This window comes from Lygodium microphyllum, chromosome 27, assembly GCF_053477565.2.
Source record: "Lygodium microphyllum isolate KBCC chromosome 27, Lygodium_microphyllum_v1.1.10, whole genome shotgun sequence".
Classification (NCBI taxonomy): Eukaryota; Viridiplantae; Streptophyta; class Polypodiopsida; order Schizaeales; family Lygodiaceae; genus Lygodium; species Lygodium microphyllum.
In genome coordinates, this window is record NC_141161.1 from 30,768,220 (window position 1) to 30,790,297 (window position 22,078).

At 40.8% G+C, this 22,078-nt stretch overlaps 2 pseudogenes; both read right to left on the bottom strand.

Moving 5' to 3' along the window:
* Window positions 1-210: 210 nt before the first annotated feature.
* LOC148012179 (uncharacterized) lies at window positions 211-2,710 on the bottom strand (annotated as a pseudogene).
* Window positions 2,711-9,919: 7,209 nt separating this feature from the next.
* Window positions 9,920-12,191, bottom strand: LOC148012180 (uncharacterized; annotated as a pseudogene).
* Window positions 12,192-22,078: the final 9,887 nt, after the last annotated feature.

Below are 22,078 nucleotides of genomic sequence, written 5' to 3' on the forward strand. Positions count from 1 at the left end.
TGCCACTAGTGCCTCCATAGTCAATATCCAAGAGAAAGAGTGGAAGAATGGAAGAGCTTCTTACCCATTATTTTCTTTCTCAAACCTTTCTTCTTCTCCTTCACTTTAGCCTTCAAAACTAGCCTCTCTCATCACTGGCACCGCTGTCAAAGGGTTTTCGAAAGCAAAGTTGTGACCACAAAGGACCTTGACTAATTTCAGGATAGAAGATCAATCAAGCGAGATCAGGCTATGTAGGACAACCTGTCCGTTCTCTAGGCTCCCACATCTAGCATACATGTCAACAAGAGCACGTCCAACAAAAAGAGCCAACTCCAAGCTACTTTCAAGAATATGATTATGAAGAAACATCCCATGGGATAAGGCTGCTATGCTGGAGCATGCTTTAAGGACAGTCACAAATAGATATTTGTCTACTTTCACACAAGACTCATACATCTGCCAATACAATCTTTCACACAAGACTCATACATCTGCCAATACAATCGCATAGCTTGCTCCTCTCGTCCAAGCTGCGCATGAGCTAAAAAAATTGCAGTCCACGTGAAGACATTTTGCTATTGAATATGCCAAAATACATAAATTGCTTCCAGCAAATTGTAAGCATGTCTTTCTTTTCTATACAACCCTGTATAAGGCAACATACAATGCTAGAAGAGACATTATGCCCTTGCTAGACCATACAGCCTGCAGATTGCAATGCATAAGAGAGTTGTCCTTCTTGGCAGAGTTTCCTGCATATGTAGTGTCAACTTTTCTGCAAGATACCATAATTTCAGTCTAGTATGTTTAAACATTCCCTTCCTAACCAGCCATGTAATTCTGCATTTTGACTTCTACATCCCTAAGAACCTTCCTTGCTTCTACATTTGTTTCAGCAGTTTCTCTAAGTAGACATACAGTAGGCATGCAGTACACAATATACAACTGACAGAAAGCTTTCTGCAAAATGAGTATTTTCACTTCAACACAAAGACTGTTGTTTCCTTCTACCACCTGCTTCAGCACCTTACCGATGTGCACACATGATTGCTCTCAAAGAGCTTTTTGCCACCAAAGCTTCCCTTCTTTGCATAATAGTTGTGTTATTATGCTCATGACTATAGCGGGGCATGGATGCACCCCTCATCGACTGCCATGCACGTAATGCAAAGGCTCAAGAGATTAGGTCACTACAGGTCTTTCGCCTCTTCTAATCCAGTGAGTCGCGAATAAATAAAAGCCACTCCCATTCCTCTGTGCATTCCTAAGACAAAAGAACATCAAATTCCATGTTGCTGTGTCTTAAGCTCAGTGCTCTATGCGTTAAACGCTCGCCCACTTTGCCATATTCTAAGGTTTTCTCAGCATCTACATAAGATTAAAACTTGACATCAGTTGCATCGCTTCATAACTTGGGTTGGCGTTGTTTATTACCATGGTTGCATTATCCAGAATTCTAAAATCCATTGGGCAAAGTCTAAGATGATCTTGGCCCTCCTAAAACTATTAGATGATGCATAATTGACAATCATCCTCTTTTGTATCCCCTTTTATTGCTATTGAGCTCATATGCAAAAACCTGTTCTGTAGCACCTTATGTAGCAATTCCCTCATCGCACCCTGACTGCTCCCATCATCTCCCTTCGAAGGTTCAGGCTGAACATTCTTTGTAGAGATGAAGCCCTTGGTCTTTCTTTGCATGACCGCCGAATGATCCTCTTCTGGCACGACATTGCACTATTCCAGGGCATTCGGTCATAACACTTGCCCTCTCATAACTAAAAGATTCTGTCCGTCCAATGCTCTGACCTCCTCTGAGTTTCTCTACCAAACCCAGCCTGTATAGAACCAGTGCAACCAGTTCATCATTGCTTACACTACATAAATGACCATTACGACCTTTAGCAATAGCATCTATCTGATTCTCAGAAATCTCCCTTCTCTTGCTCAGACTTTGGGCTCCCGTTCGGGAAGACTCTCTCCCCTAAGCTCGACGGTTCTATTTTTACTACACAGCGGCCCGTCCCACAATAGCAGCAGATAAAGCTTTTACCAATTTTGTTTTGCCCAAATGTTACTGTTTGAATATTCCTCAATCCATAATTTACTGTGAGATCAAGAGCACAGAATGCAGCCATGGCACCCCCCATAGAATGTCCTGTAACCATAATGTCCAATCCTTCCACTTCATCAAGTATAGTCATAATTGCACCAACTAATCTTGTACGAAGGGTGGTATCATGGTAGGCTATATAACATCCACGATGTACCATTGCACCTATAACTCCTGGATAATTCAGATCAAGCTACTTAAAATACAGATCCTCCATCCAGTTTTGAATACTATTCTCTTGCGTTCCACGGAATGCAATCACAATTGCATTCAAGTCTTCAGCAAGCTCGACATCTGTAGGCAGTGTTGAACATCAACTATCAACTCCACCAATCTGAAACCCTTGGTGTAGCCATCACATCTAGAGCAATTCCAAGCAATGAGAGAATCCAAATCATTGACATACACCACAGAAGTGTACTCCACAAGTATTTGAGCAAGTGTATGGTTGTACTGAAAGCCATCATCATAGACATGAACCCTTGTAAGTTCCAATCCTTGTCCACCTAGAACAGCTGGCACTAGGCCTAGCAGAAAGAAGCAACACACAGCCTTCCATATGGATGACCTGATGAGGCACTCCATGCATTTGAATTCATCAATGGAGTGATCGTTCCTTCTTTTCGCCTGGGAATTCTAAGCCAAGAAAAGCCATAGAAGACATCGCATGCCCACCATTGTTGAAGTACTGCCCACGCAGAACAAAATGCAAACACAACGACTAAGTATGTACAAAGTAACAAATGTCACACACACAACTTTTTGGTGGATTCCACACCTCGGATGCGCAACAGTACGACATCCATCCCCTCTGATCCTGCACATCCTCCGGATGGGCCAACTATCCATGATCATTATCGTCAAGATCCACGAATAGATCAATCTCTTCATTATGTATTTCTGGTATATCAGCAAGGTTATCGGTCATATCATCTGTCTCTTCTACTGGAGTTTATTCGCATTGCTCTTCTCGTGCAAATTCTTCCAATGCATAATCCTCATCATCTGTTTTCTTGAAAATATTGATTCTTTTTCCTGCAATGGGCACTGTAAGCACTGTCCCATCCAATTCTGTCAGCTCATATGTTACATTATCAAAGACATGTCTGACTATGTACGGCCCAAACCATCTTTTCACCATCTTCCAAAGTGTAGTATGCTGATTTTCAAGGCTGCTATCAAAGACTAATACCCAGTCTCCCTCTTCTAGTGCTCTAGGCTGCAAGCGATGCCTGCTGTCAAACCTGTCCTTATTTCTAAGTCTAGCAACCTTCAACCTATCAATAGCTAGCTGAATATCCTCTAGTCTCCTCTCCAACTGCCGAATCCAAAGAGCTAAGAGCTCCTCTCTCGTCAAATCCTCCTGCCAAGGTAGAACTGACCAAGTCAAAGCACAAGTCTCAGTCGGCATAACCGGTTTCTGACCATACATCAACTCTGTGGGTATATATCCTATGGTAACACTGTGAGTCGTACGATCAGCCCACAAAGCAAATGGTAGAAGTCTTGGCCATTCTCCAATCTGTCCTCTACATGCTTTGGTTAATGCTTTCACTATTGATGGATGTCCTCTTTCACTCTTTCCATTTCCCTCTGGATTGTATGCTGTGGTTAAAGCCAACTTGATTCCTAGTTGAGAGAAAAACTCCCTAGCTTCATCTGCATCCAATTCACCATGATCTCTAGTGATCTTACCCACACAGCCATATCTGCAGAAAATTTCTTCCAATAAGAACTTACACACTGCACTAGTGGTCTTCGTTCTCAAAGGTCTGCCCTCAACATGATTGGTAAGATCCTCTCTAGCCAAAACAATATACCTCATCTGCCATAGACCCATAGGCATAGTAACCAAGTCAACTACCCACTTATAATGAATGCATAGCGGATAGGTCGGATGAAACTCATCTCGATGACGCACTATGGAATACATCTGACTGTCTCTGCAAGTCTCTGCAAAGCGAGAAACATCTCTGTACATGCCTTTCCACCAATATTTTTCCTTGATTTTCTCATAAGTAGCCCACACTCCTCTATGACCAGCTTAAGGACTCTCATGAAACTCTCTCATCACCTGTAACTGGGTCTCTTTATTGCAAACAACCCACAAAGGGTAATCCACCTCTTTTATTCGGGTGCTTCTAAAGAAATCCATCCTTGAGGAAATAACCATAGGTTTTTCTTCTTATCTTCTTGAACTCTTCATCTGTCCATTCATCTCTTTTGCTTAGTGTACTAAGGTAATTTCCAATATACAACCAATCTCCAACATAGAGTTCTTCTATGAAACCCATAATATCATAGACATGGCAAACATGGTCAACCATAGTGGCTGAAATTTCTGCATCATCCTCTTCTGCAAGTAGTGTCTCCTCATCATCATATCTGGCTCTAGACAGCATATCTACCACTGGATTATCATTCCCTACTATGTGTTTAAATTCTGGATTTAATGACTTGATGTTTGCAATCCATCTCAGCATAGCTATATCCAGAGTAGAACAACTCGTAATCATACCTATCAATGGCAAGCAATCTGTCTCTACCACAACTGGGGCTCCAAATAAATACTCCTTGTCACGTTTGAGAGATATAACAATTCCCAGTAATTTCCTCTTAATTTGCGGATACCTCCTCTGTCTCTCATTTAGGACTTTCACCCCAAAACCAAATAGCGTACCTATTTCAATCTGCATCATCTTGACCCACATCCCAACCTATGCCAATTGGACTAGTGTCAACTATCAATACAATAGGCCTTCTACAATTATAATCTGCTTTCCTAAGAGTAGGAGCAATCTGCAATAACTTCTTTGATTTCCGCATGGTTCTAGTGTGGCTCTCATCCCAATAAAATTTCTACCCCTTTCAAAGTAGCTTATATAAACAATCTGCTACGTGTACAAAATGGGGTATCCAAATCATGTAAAACGCACAGGCTCCAATGAATCTTCGTACCTCTAAAGTGGTAGAACAATACTTCGTAATCTTTCCTATAGCATCCACCTCAGGTGAAGGTTTCTTGCCATAATACCCACACATATGTCCAACAACACCATATTGGGGAATAAATTTCCCATAAGTTTGGGACACATGGTCAAATCTTTGGATTTGTCATAACTTGAATACTATAACTCCAAATCGAGTGCTCTATAGCTCAATAGATTCCATTTTTCAAGCGCTTTCCAATGATAGGTCACATCATATGGTTTTGAGAAACTTATGGGTATGTTATCTGGGTGCCACCTTTTTAGTATTCAAAAAATGGGAATTGGGAGATTCCCAAACTCACTAATATTGTGTTCAACAATGATGACCTCATTTACTCCAAAAATAGATTTATGCTCTAATAGTGACAAGTTCACTTCTTCTAACCTGGCCAAAATCTTTTCACAAGCTATGATATGATCAGCCACAAAGTATTTATATCCCTGCTCATTTAGACTCTCATTCTTCTCTTCTTCTGCACACCCCTTAATGGGCACATCATCCAAGAAAGGCATGGTAAGCTGAGGTATATACTCATGAAGGACCTTATGCATGGCATTCATCAAATGCGCAACAGAATTAATGGCACCTTGAGGCAAGCTACACATCCTGACAAGCCCAATAGGAGTTCTCATAGTGGTTATGTCCCTACTTTCCAAGGCCAGCTGAAAATTATAATATCCCGAATACAAGTCACCTAAAGAATAGATGGCACGTCCAGCAAATGCTTCTGCAAACTCATCCACAACTATACTTATACCAACATTCCTGATAGTAACTCTATTTACTGGCTGCATGTCTTGTATAAATCAGAGAGTACCATTCTTCTTTGGAACTGTAAACCATCTATTTGAGTATGGTGTAGATGACGGCTCTAGGATTCCCATCCTGATTTTCTCATTCAACAAGTCAACTAACTTTGGCAGGTGTGCCCTAGGCACTGGAATAGGTTGGAGGTTCCATGGAATATGAGGAATAGTAAAGATCACCATAGGGACAACAATATCTGGATTCACACATCCAATCTCATGCGAAAAGAAAGCAAACCCCCTTCCATGTCACTCAAGCATATCCTGAAAGCATTGCTTCTCTGAGGGTAGCAAGAAATCACCATTTCCAATTTTTAATTCAACAAGAGTCTCTACTGAAAATTTATGGCCTATATGCTCTAGATTCCTCAAAATTGGCTGCTTGGCAGCCCTCTCTATTTGCTGGTCACTGTTAGGTGGAAGTGGTCCAACTACCGGCTTTACCTTCTTATACACAGTCTTGTATTTCGTATCAACCCTGGCTTCATTATGATCCTTTGCATTACTCAAATCATGCTGTAAATCAGTAATTTTGCCCTCTAGTGGGCTGAATATCCTTAGCTCTCTGCTCTATGGACTGCATAGGGACAGCCCTAACCTCTGGATGCTGAAATATTTCAGCAATAAACTGTGTTGGCTGAAAGTTTTCAGCCTCTGTGTCTCTATAGGCTGATCATAATCAGCTGGAAACTTTGTTTGATGAATTTCTTTAGCACTCAACACTTTTTGCTAAGTCACCTCAGCCTCTGACTCTATCTGTGATGCAAAATCTGAAATTTCATGAAACATATCCAGGGACTGTACTGATACATTACTATGGCAACTTTGCATATCAATTTTCAGCATATTTTCCATCTCTGTCATCGTATCTGCACAAACCATAGTATCATACATCCCATCTATATCCTCATCATCCTCTAAAATACCTACATTTTTCAAATTTTTCTCCTTCCTGCATATGTACTGCCTGGCAGCTCTAGGCAACTTAGAAATCTTCTGATAACTCATCGAACTGTTTGCTGAAATTCCAACAAAATTGGAGGAGAAAAAACTGCTACCAGGAGGTGAGAACTCCAATCTCCTCTGCTCTGTACCACCATCATCTCACGGAACAGCGGTACCTAATGAAAACTTGAATCCCTCACAGTGAGCAAAGGTGCATCTCGAACAGTATCCCTGTTTCTAGCATGATTTACACACATAGTCATAAAATGAACTGCTCTCATACCATCTTTACTGTGAATCCATGCATAAGAAGATCCATTATCCATTACTTTCGTCTCCATGTGCATCTCTCTGATGAATGGTTGTCCAAGGATTATGGGGTAAGAGCATGAATCCTGCACAAAGAAATGGAAATCCTCCTCTACATCTCCAATAGAAATCCTGATACTGGGACAAGTAGCATACAAATCACATGCAGTGTTGTTGGTGGCTCTCATACTCCACCCATGCTCTGCATCCATAGGCCATCTATTACTTTCATAAACTCCATGAACTATGAGATGAATCTCTGAACCATGATCCACCAAAGCAACATAAGGCACCTGTTTCTCTCCAATTTTTACCATTGTTTCTGTAGTTGCCCTAGCCCAATGACTCTGCGAAAAGTGACTACGCGGTACCAAGATAGGCTCATCAGTTTCAGCATAATGCATAGGCTGAACTCTCTTCTTTGTATGCGGAAAAATAGAAGCATTCTCAAACATAACCTCATCCTCATCCTCATCCAACTCCCCAATCAAAACTCCCTGTGTATCAATAGTAGGCAATGTATGTCTTTTTCTCTTCAGGACTTCTTGGAACTGATCTTGAAACTCTCTTTTCGAGATGCCCAAAACCTCAGAAATAGTAAAAGTCACCTCACTGCCAAGTATCTTATCATTAAAGATTTTCTTCATGTCCGTAGATGTCTCAATATCGGACATCAATCTAAACCCTTTTTGCTTTCTCTATCTAGACTCCTGACTCTTTTCTTTCTTTTGAGCATCTTCCATTTGTCATTCTGGCTCTGGTCTCAAAGACAGCCCTGCAGTAGGTGGAGTAACAAACTCACCCCCTCTGGTCTTTTTAGCTACATTTGGATTCTCTTCATCTCTCTTACGCTTATCCTCAACAAGTACATCAGCTCCTTGAGACTTAGCCAAGTAGGCATAAATTGTGTACCTGTCAACAAGCGAATCCCAACATGTCTAAGATCTTATGCTAGAACATGCACTAGTCAAAACAATCTGCTGAATTTTTCCTTTGTTTTCTATTTCCATAGCATAGGTCCATAATGTTGACTAACTCTCTGAACCTTTCTCAATCTGGACTCCATATGCAGAAGCATCTCCTCTAGCTACCACATAAGAAGTACGCGCAGCCATATCATCTACTAATGTCTTCATTCCACCTTTCCCAAAATTGGTAGCAATCAGAGCTCCTGTTTCAGTCAACTAGATCTTGCCATCTTGTCCCCAAAATACCAAATTCTTCCTCCTTTCATCTTGAAAAGATTCACAATCCCTGCAATGCTAATGGTCCGTACTATCACACCAAATACATCTTCGATCTCTCCTAGGTACACTAGGAGCACTCCTAGGTGTAGTAGGAGCACTAGAAGAAATAGTAGGCGCGGTCAAAGCAAACTGCTCTTTCAATTTCCCCACCAATTCTGCTTTAACTGACCCCAGTGTCAAATCTATTATGCCTTTGATTATGTCATCAAGAGAGGAAGGAACCGACGGAGCGGATGGTTTTGGAGCAGAAGGAGCCAAAATCGGTCTTGGAACAAGAGTATTAGAAATAGTAGGCACTGGCATAGGCCAAGTAACTGGCTGAGGAAGAGAAGAAATAACAGGGGTAGAAGCAAGCATAGGAGCAGAAGACAGCATCGGTGTCATAGATCCATTCTGTAAGCGGGTCTTCCATATCCGCCTCTTGGTCAAAGTCGAGACCGCATCCTGGGCGTCTTGCCAATCTGTTTTAAGACCCATAGGCTTCGTGCGATCCTCAAGAAGCTTTCCTAATTCTTCCTGAAGAGTAGGATGTGTAGCTTGCAAGAAAAGCTCAACTTTCTCAACATCCAATGCTCTTTGTTCAATAGCATCAAGCTGACTATACCTCTCTTCATATTCTTGTATCAATTCTGAAGCAGCTTGTAGACCCACTCATGGAATGATCGCCGTGTAGCCATCCCAAAGTCTTCAAGAAAATAATCCTCTTTTACGGCCTTTTTAAAATCTTGCCAATGAGAATTTTGAAGGAAAATATTAGTCACTTTTACCCTCAAGGCAGGTGTGACAAGGCGAAGAAAATACTTACTCATAAGTCCTGTTGGTACTCCAAAAAATCCCATCTTGATCTCATACATCTTCAAATAAGCCGATACATTACGGCCATCAAATATCTTCTTTTCATTCTCAACTGATTCAATCCCCTTAGTTGCAGTGATTGCATTCTCCTGCTCCGAATATAGTTGCCTTTGCTGAGACAACTGTTGTTGATGTAATTGCTACTGCTGCTGCTGCATATACAATTGTGTCTGCTGATTTTGAAGCTACATATACATAGACATATTTTGCAAAATCTGCTTTAAATCATTTGTAGAAGTACTTGAAGCATAAGTCGATGATGAAGTTGAAGTAGAGGACAAAGCAGGAATCGTAGAAGAGGTTGAAATTGATGCTGAAGTATCTCCCATCCTGAAATTTTAAATGCGACGCTTTCATGTCGGGTTCACCAAAGATGTCGAAGGGTTTTCAAAAGCAAAGTCACGACCACAGAGGACCTTGACTAATTTCAGGATAGAAGATCAATCAAGCGAGATCAGGCTATGCAGGACAACCTGTCCGTTCTCTAGGCTCCCACATCTAGCATACATGTCAACAAGAGCACCTCCAACGAAAAGATCCAACTCCAAGCTACTTTCAAGAATATGATTATGAGTAAACATCCCCTGGGATAAGGCTACTATGCTGGAGCATGCTTTAAGGACAGTCACAAACAGGTATTTGTCTGGTTTCACACAAGACTCATACATCTGCTAATACAATCGCACAGCTTGCTCCTCTCGTCCAAGCTGCACAGGAGCTGAAATAATTGCAGTCCACGTGAAGACATTTTGCTGTTGAATATGCCAAAATACATAAAGTGCCTCTAGCAAACTATAAGCAGGTCTTTCTTTTCTATAAAACCTTGTATAAGGCAAAATACAATGCTAGAAGAGACATTATGCCCTTGCTGGGCCATACAATCTGTAGATTGCAATGCATAAGAGAGTTGTCCTTCTTGGCAGAGTTTCCTACATATGTAGTGTCATCTTTTCTGCAAGACACCGTAATTTCAATCTGGTATGTTTAAACATTCCCCACCTAACTAGCCATGTAATTCTGCACTATGACTTCTACATCCCTGAGAACCTTCCCTGTTTCTACATTTGTTTCAGTAGTTTCTCTCAGTAGACATACAGTAGGCATGCATCACACAATATAGAACTGACAGAAAGCTTTCGGCAAAATGATTATTTTCACTTTAACACAAAGACTGTTGTTTCCTTCTACCACCTGCTTCAGCACCTTACCCATGTGCACACATGATTGCTCTCAAAGAGCTTGCTGCCACTAAAACTTCCCTTCTCTGCATAATAGTTGTCTTATTATGCTCATGGCTATAGCAGGGCATGGACGTGCCCCTCATCAATTGCCATGCACGTAATGCAAAGGCTCAAGAGATTCACTACAGGTCTTCCGCCTCTTCAGATCCAGTGAGTCACGAATAAACAAAAGCCACTCCCATTCCTCTGTGCATTCCTAAGACAGAAGAACCTCAAATTCCATGTCACTGTGTCTTAAGCTCAGTGCTCTGTGTGTCAAACGCTTGCCCACTTTCCCATATTCTAAGGTTTTCTCAGTATCTACATAAGATTAAAACTTGACATCAGTTGCATTGCTTCATAACTTGGGTGGGCATTGTTTATTACCATGGCTGCGTTATCCAGACTTCTAAAACCTATTGGGAAAAGTCCAAGATGATCTTGGCCCTCCTAAAACTGCTAGAGATGATGCATAATTGACAATCATCCTCTTTTCTATCCCCTTTCATCACTATTGAGCTCATATGCAAAAACCTGTTCTACAGCACCTTGTGTAGCAATTCCCTCATCGCACCCTGACTACTCCCATCATCTCCCTTCGAAGATTTAGGCTGAACATTCTTTGTAGAGATGAAGCCTTTACTCTTTCTTTGCATGACCCTACCGGATGATCCTCTTTAGGCATGGCATTGCACTATTCCAGGGCATTTAGTCATAATACTTGCCCTCTCATAACTAAAAGCTCCTGTCCATCCACCCACTGCTCCGACCTCCTCTGAGTTGCTCTGCCAAACCCAGCCTGTATAGAACCTGTGCAACTAGTTCATCATTGCTTATGCTTCATAAACGACCATTACCACCTTTAGCAATAGCATCTGTCTGATTCTCGGAAATCTCCCTTCTCTTGCTCAGATGGTCTGAATTTGGGCTCCCATTCGGGAAGACTCTCTCCTCCTTTTTCTGTTGCTTTTCCTTCCCCCAAGCCGAACGGTTCTACTTTTACTACACGGCGGCCGTCCCACAATAGCAACAGATAAAGCTTTTACCAATTTTGTTTTGCCCAAATGTTACTGTTTGAATATTCCTCATTCCATAGTTTACTGTGAGATCAAGAGCACAGAACGCAGCCATGGCACCCCCCATAGAATGTCCTGTAACCATAATGTCCAATCCTTCCACTTCATCAAGTATAGACATAATTGCACCAACTACTCTTGTAATAAGGGTGGTATTATGGTAGGCTGTATAAAATCCACGATGTACCATTGCACCTGTAACTCCTGGATAATTCAGATCAAGCTACTTAAAATACAGATCCTCCATCCAGTTTTGAATATTATTCTCTTCCGTTCCACGAAATGCAATCACAATTTCATTCAAGTCTTCAGTAAGCCTGACATAAGCCTATAGGCAGTGTTGAACATCAACTATCAGCTCCACCAATCTGAAACCCTTGGTGTAGCCATCACACCTAGAGCAATTCCAAGCAATGAGAGAATCCAAATCATTGACATACACCAGAGCAGCGTACTCCACAAGTATTTGAGCAAGTGTATGGTTGTACTGAAAGCCATCATCATAGTCATGAACCCTTGTAAGTTCCAATCCTCGTCCATCGAGAACAGCTAGCACTAGGCCTAGCAGAGAGAAGCAGCACACATCCTTCCATATGGCTGACCTGATGAGGCACTCCATGCATTTGAACTCATCGACGGAGTGATCGTTCCTTATTTTCGCTCGGGAATTGTAAGCCAAGAAAAGCCATAGAAGAGATTGCTGGAGCCCCGAGAGGAACACCAAGGAAAAGGGAATTCTCTTGCAAGAAAATCTATCTTGTAACATCAACAAGCTTTTTTATCATGTTTCATATTATCACAATGAAGAAAAGAACACCAGGCACAACAAATCTTCATGCAGCATCATGTAGATCTCCCACGGTTTTTAATAGAATCAACCATATTCTTCAACATCTTCACAAAATCCATCAATAGAACAAAGAAAGCAAAGGAATACACCATCTTTGAATGGAAATATATCACATAGTATTCATCTTCAATATCTTCATAATCTTCTCTCTCAATCTCTCATATACAATCACTCTGTTTGAGTAGAATTGGCTATCTCTGACTCTCTCTCTCTCTTTCCATCAATATACATCATCTCCTCACTACAATCTCTCAAAATCACTCTCAATAATCACTCTTAGGTCGTGGACACCCCTCCCAAGAGGTATGTCTGATATGAAGAGTCACCAGAGCCACTACAGTGTCCTTTCATAGCTCACTACTGTCACTTCACTCTAGTCTTCACTTGAGTCTTCAGCAGCTACTTCTTCCACTTCTTCCAGCTCTTTTGCACTTGTATTCACCTCTTTCCAAGGCTAGAAAACTTTCCCAAAGTCACACATACATTCCACAGAACACTTACAGAAGCATACAGAACAGTCTACAGAACAGTACCAGAACAGAAACAGAACAGAAGCAGAAGCTCTATAGAAGACCTACAGAAGATCATCAAAACTACATAACTCATTCTCAAACCATTCCAAACTCTCACAAACCATTCAATAAACTTTCACAATATCTCAATCTTCATCAATCAATACTCTATCCCTCTTCACAGAAGACAATCAGAACAAAACAGACCAAAACAGAAGGTATACAGAACCAATCAGAACATCACAGAACCACCAACAAACATCATGATCTTCCAAAACACAATCAATATCATCCAAAACACTCTCAAACCACTTCTAAATCAATCAATCATCTCATAAAATCAACCATTCAGCTCTCAAAAACAACAAAAATCAGCCAAAAAACAAGTCATTTCAACACTCAATATATCCCCACACTTAATAAGGAAGCGTCCTCGCGACCCAGGAAAAAGGGAATACAAGTTCAGGGAAAAGCTCAACTTTGATCTTCAATATCGTCTCACAAAGAATCCATCCACCACGACCCCAACTTATAACCTGTTTCTGATATAAAAATACAAAGAAAGGAAAATCCTTTTGAAATTAACACCTTGTATCAAACTAAAAATCACCACAAATTTGTAAAGGATATAAGAGTTTGCTTCTTCTTCATGAGCATCAGCTTCAACTCTCCAACCACAACCCCATCACCACAAATCTCCAAAACGTAGCTCGTACACGAAATCCAATAGGATACCACCACATTCGTTTGACATAAATGAACTCACAACACAAACACTAATACACAACACAACCATCTGAATGACTCCTTCAAAAAGAGAGTTTTGCATTAAAAACTTCCACCATACATTGGAAAGGTATCAATGAAGATGATCCCTCTTAAAAGATTGATATTGTCGGAAACAATCCATAGATAAGGATTCATCTACAAAGTTTTTAGGAGGATTTTGAAAAAATTGGAGACAGCACATCCTTTCCAACAGGACCAGGTATCTGCTAGGCAAACAGAGGACATGAAAATATAGTATCTCCAACTGTTGGGAATCAATGCTAACATTGACATTCATGCACAACTTTGGAATAGGCTTTGAATCATTATGAGAGTGCCTATGCATATACGCCAGGTACCAAGCAAAGTGAGCAGTTAATCTCACTGAGGGATCTGCAGTGTAGTTTCAGGATGGCGCAGGCAGGCAGGAAACTATCCATCAGGGGATCTTTATGTGGCTTGTCCAAATGTACCCACGACTATTGGAGATGTTAGGGATGAATATCTTTTTTCTATGTAGGATTCATGTAGTTATCTGGTGATTTTTGGGTAGACCTATATTTCATAATCAAGGCTGGAAACAAAAGCCTTGGATGATGGTTCTTCATATGCTTGGGTTTGGAGTACAAACAATACAAAGGTGGTATAGTTTCTCACTATTGTGTGAATCATCCCTGTAATTGGGATAGGCTGCAGGAAAATCCCATGCCAACTAATGCATGAGAGTTTAAGGGTTTTTAGACAGCATTGTTGTAAGTGGAGGCTATGATAGTCCCTCTAGAAAGATAATTATGACTCCAAGAAAAGGGAAAACTATATTTATGTCTAGATTGCCGGAATGGACAGCATGTACTCTTGGTAGTTTTAAGAATATTTTAGTCATGTACAAGGCTGAAAAGAAATATGTAGGATAGGCTAAAAAAGAGCTGAAGACATATAGTTGATGGTTGCAAGTGAAGGTATTTTAGAGCTATTTTTGAGCTGGTTGATGTTGATACAGTGGCTGAAATACTAAAATCAAGGTAGAAAAAAAGGTTATTTATGTTGAAATGTTAGAGATGTATGAAGTCATTCAAGAGTTTGCTAAGCATGAACATGAAAATATGAAAGAAGAAGAGGTAGAAGATGAAGACATTGACATGGTAGAGGATACTTCTTTTGACACTGCAAATCCTAAGACTTTGGCTCATGGCGGAGGATGTGGAGGTTATGAGGGAGTGGATGTTGTGCCCCTATGCGATCACAGTGTGAAAAACTCTAGAGTGCAACTTTCTTATTGATTTAGAGAGCCAATGCTATATTAGTCATTAATTTTAGTTTCTATAGTGTGGATGGTCCAAAAATACTAGCCAATTTTTGATATTTTAGATACTATATCTTGTAAATAGCCCAAAAATGTAGACAACTTCTAGAATAGGATGACATGTAAAAGAAAGTAAGTAATTTAAAGCCCTTTTAATAGGAATTTATGAAAAAAGAAGGATGGGCAAAATCACGCGACGTGCAATTGCATTTTTCAGGCAGTGAATAACACTCTGAATGTGGGAGATAAAGGAGTGATCTCGCAGAATTCTGGCAACGTGTCCTAGTATTTTACCCCCCCTTTTGGAGCCAATGGAAACATCAGATTGGCGGTTTGTGTAGCATAGAGGAAGACAAGGAAAAATGTATTGTTTTATGCATGTTTTTGTCTACAAGATATTTACCGTCTCATAATGCAAAAATAAATTGACATGCTTTATCTTTGTGAGTATTCTTCTACATCCTCTATTTCTTTGAACCCCTTTTCTTCCATCTACTCCTCTCCCTAAGTCTCCCTTCACCCTATTGTCTCTTACCTCATGGTAGACTTTCGACCACGAATGCTCCGGCCGCGTGGGATGCACATGTTGAAAAGAAATATGTAAAAAGAGGGCTTAAAGAATTAATAACCTTCATACAATTATCTTGTTCCTAGGAAACTAAGATTTACTAGTTTTCTTGGTATATTTATCCATGACATTTATAAGGGCCAAGAGCACCATGTAACCCATTAATTAATTGCCATAGCCACAAGTTGGTTTGAAATTATGCAAATTCCTTTAAAGAAAATTCAATGAAGATATTGAACCATTGAATCCATGATACTATATCTATGGAAACTCTTTGGTCACTAGGGCAACTCTTTCAATCTTAGTTTAGGAAAAATCCATGGAAAAAATAATATAGCATGTGACTATGGTCATGATATTCTATTTTTTAAATAGACGATATGATGTGAATAAAAAGTTGTTAAAATAGACCATATGATGTGAATAAATTGTGGTTGGTATTAGCCAATTGAGATGACAAATAGCCTTGCCATTAAAGTAATATAAGATTATCAAAACCCTTAACTTAAGGATGGCCTCCAAAAGAAAAGTGAAAATTTTCACCTATAATCAGTGCAAAGAAAATTACTAAAAGCATGTGATTCTAACTAAAAGGATATTTTAAGACCTCCTTAAAGTAGCTGAGAGAATAGTTCCACAAATTGGACCTATCACATCTACTAAAAAGAGGAAATTCCTTTATTATTGATGAATGGTAGAAATATCAATAGGATATATTACAAGTAATTGCTACCATTTTGAAAGGATTGTTTGGTTATTACTGATCAACAAAGAAAACTTGACTATGATTCACATCCAATTTTGATACAATTCTTTATTTTATACCTAGATAATAGGGAATTTGGAGGAGTTGGTATTCCCCCAAGGTCAACTATTGGGGCTTCATTATCTAATGCACGACTATGGCCATGGGTTCCCTAGGTAGGCCAAAAGGTTTGCATGTAATATGGCTGTCATTAGGATGATTAGATAGTCAACCTAATCAATCGTCTAAGTGGGTGATTGCCCATCCAAGTGGATGAAAGGGCTGCATGCTTGATGTGTCCAAGCCATGCCACTCCCCTAAACAGAGCTCATACTCAAAAGAGTAGTGGGAAAAGAGACCTACAACTTTCTAGATGGATTCTCATGTTATAACTAGGTGCACGTTCACCCCGACAATAGGCATAAGACAACATTTGCAATGGAATGAGGCATTTTTGCATGCCATTTGGGCTAAAGCCAGAGCTACCTTTCAGTGCCTCATGTGCACCATCTTCAAAGACATGCTTAGACGAGAACTGGAGGTGTTTGTGGTTGATCTATGCATTCACTCTAATTGGAGGTAACAAATGGATAAACTTCACCCATTACTTAAGTGGTGTAGGTTGTATAGCCCCTCCTTAAACCCCTTGAACTGCTATTTTTTAGGGTGAAGCATGGACACATCCTAGGGCGCGTGGTGTTTAAGAATGACATTGCCACACGGACTTATCCAAAGTTAGAGTCATTGTTGATCTACCACCACCCAAAAATCATTAGGGAGTTCACTGCTTCCTGGGACACATAGGATACTATCGACTATTTGTTTTAAACTATGCATTGATTGCTAGGCCACTTTATAAATTACTGATCGCATTTGAGTTGATCGAGTAATTCCAACACGCCTATGAGGAACTAAAAAGTGCACTTACAATTGCACTAATTCTACGAGCCCAGATTGGAATATAATATTTGTTGAGATGGCAAGCTCAACACATGTGGACATGGATGATGGACCGCCTGGTTAGATGGGTCCACACGTCTACACTTAGTACGTCGGTGGTCATTATGCATCTCACATGGCCACTAACTCATTACTTATTATATTCAGGTCATTACACCTATTTACAGCTGGCATAGTTATAGCGCCAGTCGACTAGTGTAGTCAGTTATGCATTGTTTGACTTAGTAGGCCACTTTCCTTTTATGTTGTATCTTATCTATATTTTGTGTACATTGTAAAGTGTGTAGAAGAAGAAGAAGAAACCAGCAAGAAAACGTTTTGGCCTCCATCTCTCTTCTTGTCTCTTGAGTGAGCTTCTCCTTGTGCATTATGTGTGTGTTCAGCGCAGCATCTTGAGCAACCCCCTCCACCACGCGATTCTTGACATGGTATCAGAGCCGCGCCATTGAGAGAGGCTGATTTCGAAGGTTGAAGCAAAGGAGAAGAAGCAAGGTTCGAGCAAGCAAGCCACGGGTAAGAAGCTCTCCTATCCTTCAACTCTTTCTCTTGAATAGTGCCTGTGGAGGCACCGGAAGCAGGGCAGAGCAAAAATCTCAGATTGTAGTGAGATTTGGTGTGCGCGAAGAGTGTTGTGTATTCTGTAGATAAGCCCTTTAGGGTCTTCGCAGTTATTTTGGGCATCTGAGGCCGTTTCAGGGCCCGTTTTAGAGCCGCAAGGTTGCGGACAACAGCTTTAGGGTACACTGTGACTTCTACTGTATTGACCGAACGTGGGTGCGCAGGTTACAGATTTCAGATCTGTAAGTTCAAAGGTGTCTACCAGTAGTAAACACAAGGTTTATCTGCAAACTGGTTGCAGATTGCATGTATTGTTGAGCAGATAGTGAAAAAGGCTATCTGGTGTATTGCTGTGCACTACAGGTCAAGGGTTGCAGAAGATTTGCTTGCTGTTTGGTATTAGTTTTGTGATAATGACAGAGAACAGTGGAAGCCCCATCATTGAGAAGCTCGACAAGAACAACTACCCATCATGGAAGTTTCGTGTCACGAACTTCCTTATTGGAAAAGGTCACGAACTTCCTTATTGGAAAAGGCCTCTACGAGTTCGTTTCAGGTGAAGAAAAGGAGCCGGAGGTGAGTGATCCTCCAACTGCAGAAGAGACAAAGGCACGAAAGGAATGGAATGCAAAAGACAAGAAGGTCATGTATTGGTTGTCTGCAGTAATTGACAATAATATGCTGGGACACATTAGAAATGCAGAGAATACATATGCAGCTTGGACCATACTTGAAAGTATGTTTTCTGTAAATACAAAGGCACGAAAGATTTAACTCAAGCAAGAGTTGAATACATTGAAGAAAGGGAAGATGTCTATCAATGAGTATGCATTGAAGGTAAGGAGCATTGCAGATGCATTGGCAGCGATTGATGCAATGCCCGATGATGATGATTTGGTATCGTCTACCTTGGGTGGACTTAACAATGAAAAGGCTTGGAAGTCTTTTGTAACTTCCATATATGTCAGAAAGCCATTTCCAAATTTCGATGAGTTGGTCTCTCTAATGATCATTGAAGAAATCAACATGCAGAGTGAGACATCTGAAAGAAGTGGTGAACAGGTCCAGGCTTTCTACTCCAGTTCAGGAAGGGGACGTGGTAGGTTCTCTTCAAGAGGCCGTGGTACAGGATGTGGTAGTGATAACCAGCAAAATATATTGAATCAGCAATTTGGCGATATGCAGGTTTCAGGAGGTCGTGGTAACTTTAGAGGCAGGGGGAGCTTTAGAGGAAGAGGTAGATGGCAGAACAGAGGTTCTAACAACTCTGGTATTGTGTGCCACTACTGTGGCAAAATAGGTCATATTGCAGCCCAATGTTATGCTAAGAGAGATGATATCCGCAGTGGTAAGTTGCAGCAAGGAAACTATGCATCGTCTTCACGACAGAATGAAGACAAAAATGAACGTTTGTTCGTTATGCAGCATATGCTGAATGCTGTTACAGGAAAGGGAACACATGAAGATGTTTGGTATGTTGATTCAGGTGCATCCAATCATATGACCAGCCATGCAGAATGGTTTGGAGAGATGCAAGATTTGCAGAATGCAGGTTATGTGTGCAGACGGGTGATGACTCATGCCACCCAATTTCACACATTGGAAAAGTTTCCTTGTCCTTGCATGATGGTAAGACAAAGAGTCTTTCAGATGTATTACATGTTCCATATATTACAAAGAACTTGGTGTCAGTCGGTCAAATGGTAGAGCAAGGGCTGCAAGTCAGATTTAATGCAAAGGGCTGCTTTGTAGAAGACTTCAATGACAAGTGCAGGTTGGTAGCAAAGGGAAGTAGAGTTGGACGTATGTTCACTCTAGATGCTGGAATTCCTACTATGAATGCTGCTATGTATGCCAAAGGAAAAGGTGTTGTTGCAGACATTGAAATTTGGCACAAACGCATTGGACATGCAAATGTACAAAGGCTGAAATTAATGCAGTCCAAAGGGTTGGTTATAGGTTTGCCTACATTTAAAGTTGCAGAATTTCAGAAGGTATGTGAAGCATATCAGTTTGGTAAGCAGGCAAGACAACCTTTTTCACATGACAGAGATGTAAGTAGAAATATCCTTGATGTTGTTCATATGGACATTTGGGGGCCTACACAAAATGTATCTCTTGGAGGTAGTTCATACTTCGTCACATTCATTGATTATTGTTATAGAAAGTTGTGGGTATATTTTATGAAGGAAAAGAGTGAAGCTTTTGAGCACTTTAGAACTTTCAAGGCTGTAGTTAAAAGAGAAACAGGCTTGAAAATAAAGTGCTTGAGGTCAGATGGAGGGGGAGAGTACCTCTCCAATGAGTTCAGTGATTTTCTGAGGTCTCATGGGATAAAGAGAAAGTTCACATGCAGGTATACCCCACAGCAAAATGGGGTTGCAGAAAGGAAAAACATGCATATTGCAGAAGTTGCACGTGCCTTGATGGATGAAAAGAATATGCCTAAGCATTTTTTGTCTGAGGCTGTTCATACTGCTGTTTATATTATGAACAGAACTCCCATAGCTGCAGTTCATGGTATGACCCCCGAAGAATGTTTTACAGGTAAGAAGCCTGATGTTTTACACTTGAAAGTGTTTGGCTGCATTGCGTATGTTCATGTGCCAGATGAGTTGCGGAAGAAACTGGATCCAAAGGCTGAAAAGTGTGTCTTTATTGGATACTCTTTAGAGCAGAAAGGGTATCGCTGTTACAACCCTGTCACATGTAAGTTCAGAGTGAGCAGGGATGTCATCTTTGATGAAATGAGCAGTTGTTATGCATCTAGTGGTGATGCATTGGATGATGATGATGATCATGACACTCATGTGCAGGCTGAAAAGCAAGAATCACGAACTCTTAGCGGACCAGAGACATCATCTGGTAGTCCTTGGTCTGGGAGACTAAGGAGTAGCTCTACATCTTCAGGTGCATCTAGTAGCACTACAGGTAAAGACAAAGGAAAGAGTAAAGTGTCAGAAGGCATTGATGCAGTTCTTGATGGAGACTCCAGTGGCTCAGAGAGCTTGGATGATGAGCTTGGCATTCCTTCAGTGAGGACTCCAGGTGTGCAGAGAGCACGCGTTAATGCAAAGACTCCATTGAGTGATCCAGTGGTACGCAGGTCTAGCAGGGTGAGATACCCTGTTAAAATATTTGGTTTTGAAGGTTATGCAGCTCACCATTATGCTTATATGGTGAAACTAGTTGAGGATGTTGAGCCCACATGTTTTGAGGAGGCTGTTGGTCATGCTCATTGGGATGCAGCAATGGATGAGGAGATGGCTGCATTAGAGGCCAATAAGACTTGGGATCTAGTATCATTGCTGAAGGGAAAGAAAGCTATTGGATGTAAGTGGGTTTATAAGATTAAGCACAATGCAGATGGTTCTATTAGCAGGTACAAAGCTAGGCTGGTTGCAAAAGGCTATGCCCAGATATATGGCATACATTATGATGAAACCTTCAGTCCAGTTGCTAGGATGACAACTATCAGATGTGTGATTGCTTTGGCAGTAGCCAAAGGTTGGAGGTTGCAGCAAATGGATGTAAAGAATGCCTTCTTGCATGGTGATTTGCAGGAAGAAGTGTATATGGATCAGCCAAGCAGGTTATGAAGATTTAGAGCATCCCACGTATGTGTGCAGGTTGAAGAAGGCACTCTATGGGCTCAAGCAAGCACTTAGAGCATGGTCTGACAAGATTAGAGAGTATCTTGTCAATATTGGCTTTTATGTTTCTGATGCTGATCACTCATTTTATGTGAGAAAGGGAGATGTAGGTTTGGTCATCATAGTCATCTATGTGGATGACTTGATTATTACAGGTGATAGTGATAGTGGGATTACTGAAGTCAAGGGCTGTTTGAAGATGAAGTTTGAGATGAAGGATTTAGGTGAACTAAGGTACTTCCTTGGCATTGAGGTGATCAGATGTGATGATGGTATATGGCTCTCCCAAAGACAGTATGGCTTGGATATGTTGTCCAAGTATGGTATGACTGCATGCAAACCACTTTCAGTCCCGTTGGAGCAGAATGTAAAGCTGAGTGCTGATGTTGGGGATGAGATAGAAGACCCTACTATGTTCAGGAGGATAGTGGGGAGTTTGATCTACATGACCATTACAAGGCCAGACTTGAGCACAGTTTATGCAAGTACCTAGAAAGCCACATTTGGATGCAGTCAGACGCATATTGAGATATGTGAAGTCCACATTACATTATGGGCTTTTCTATGAGGCAGGTACAGATATACAGGTATTTGGATACACAGATGCAGATTGGGTT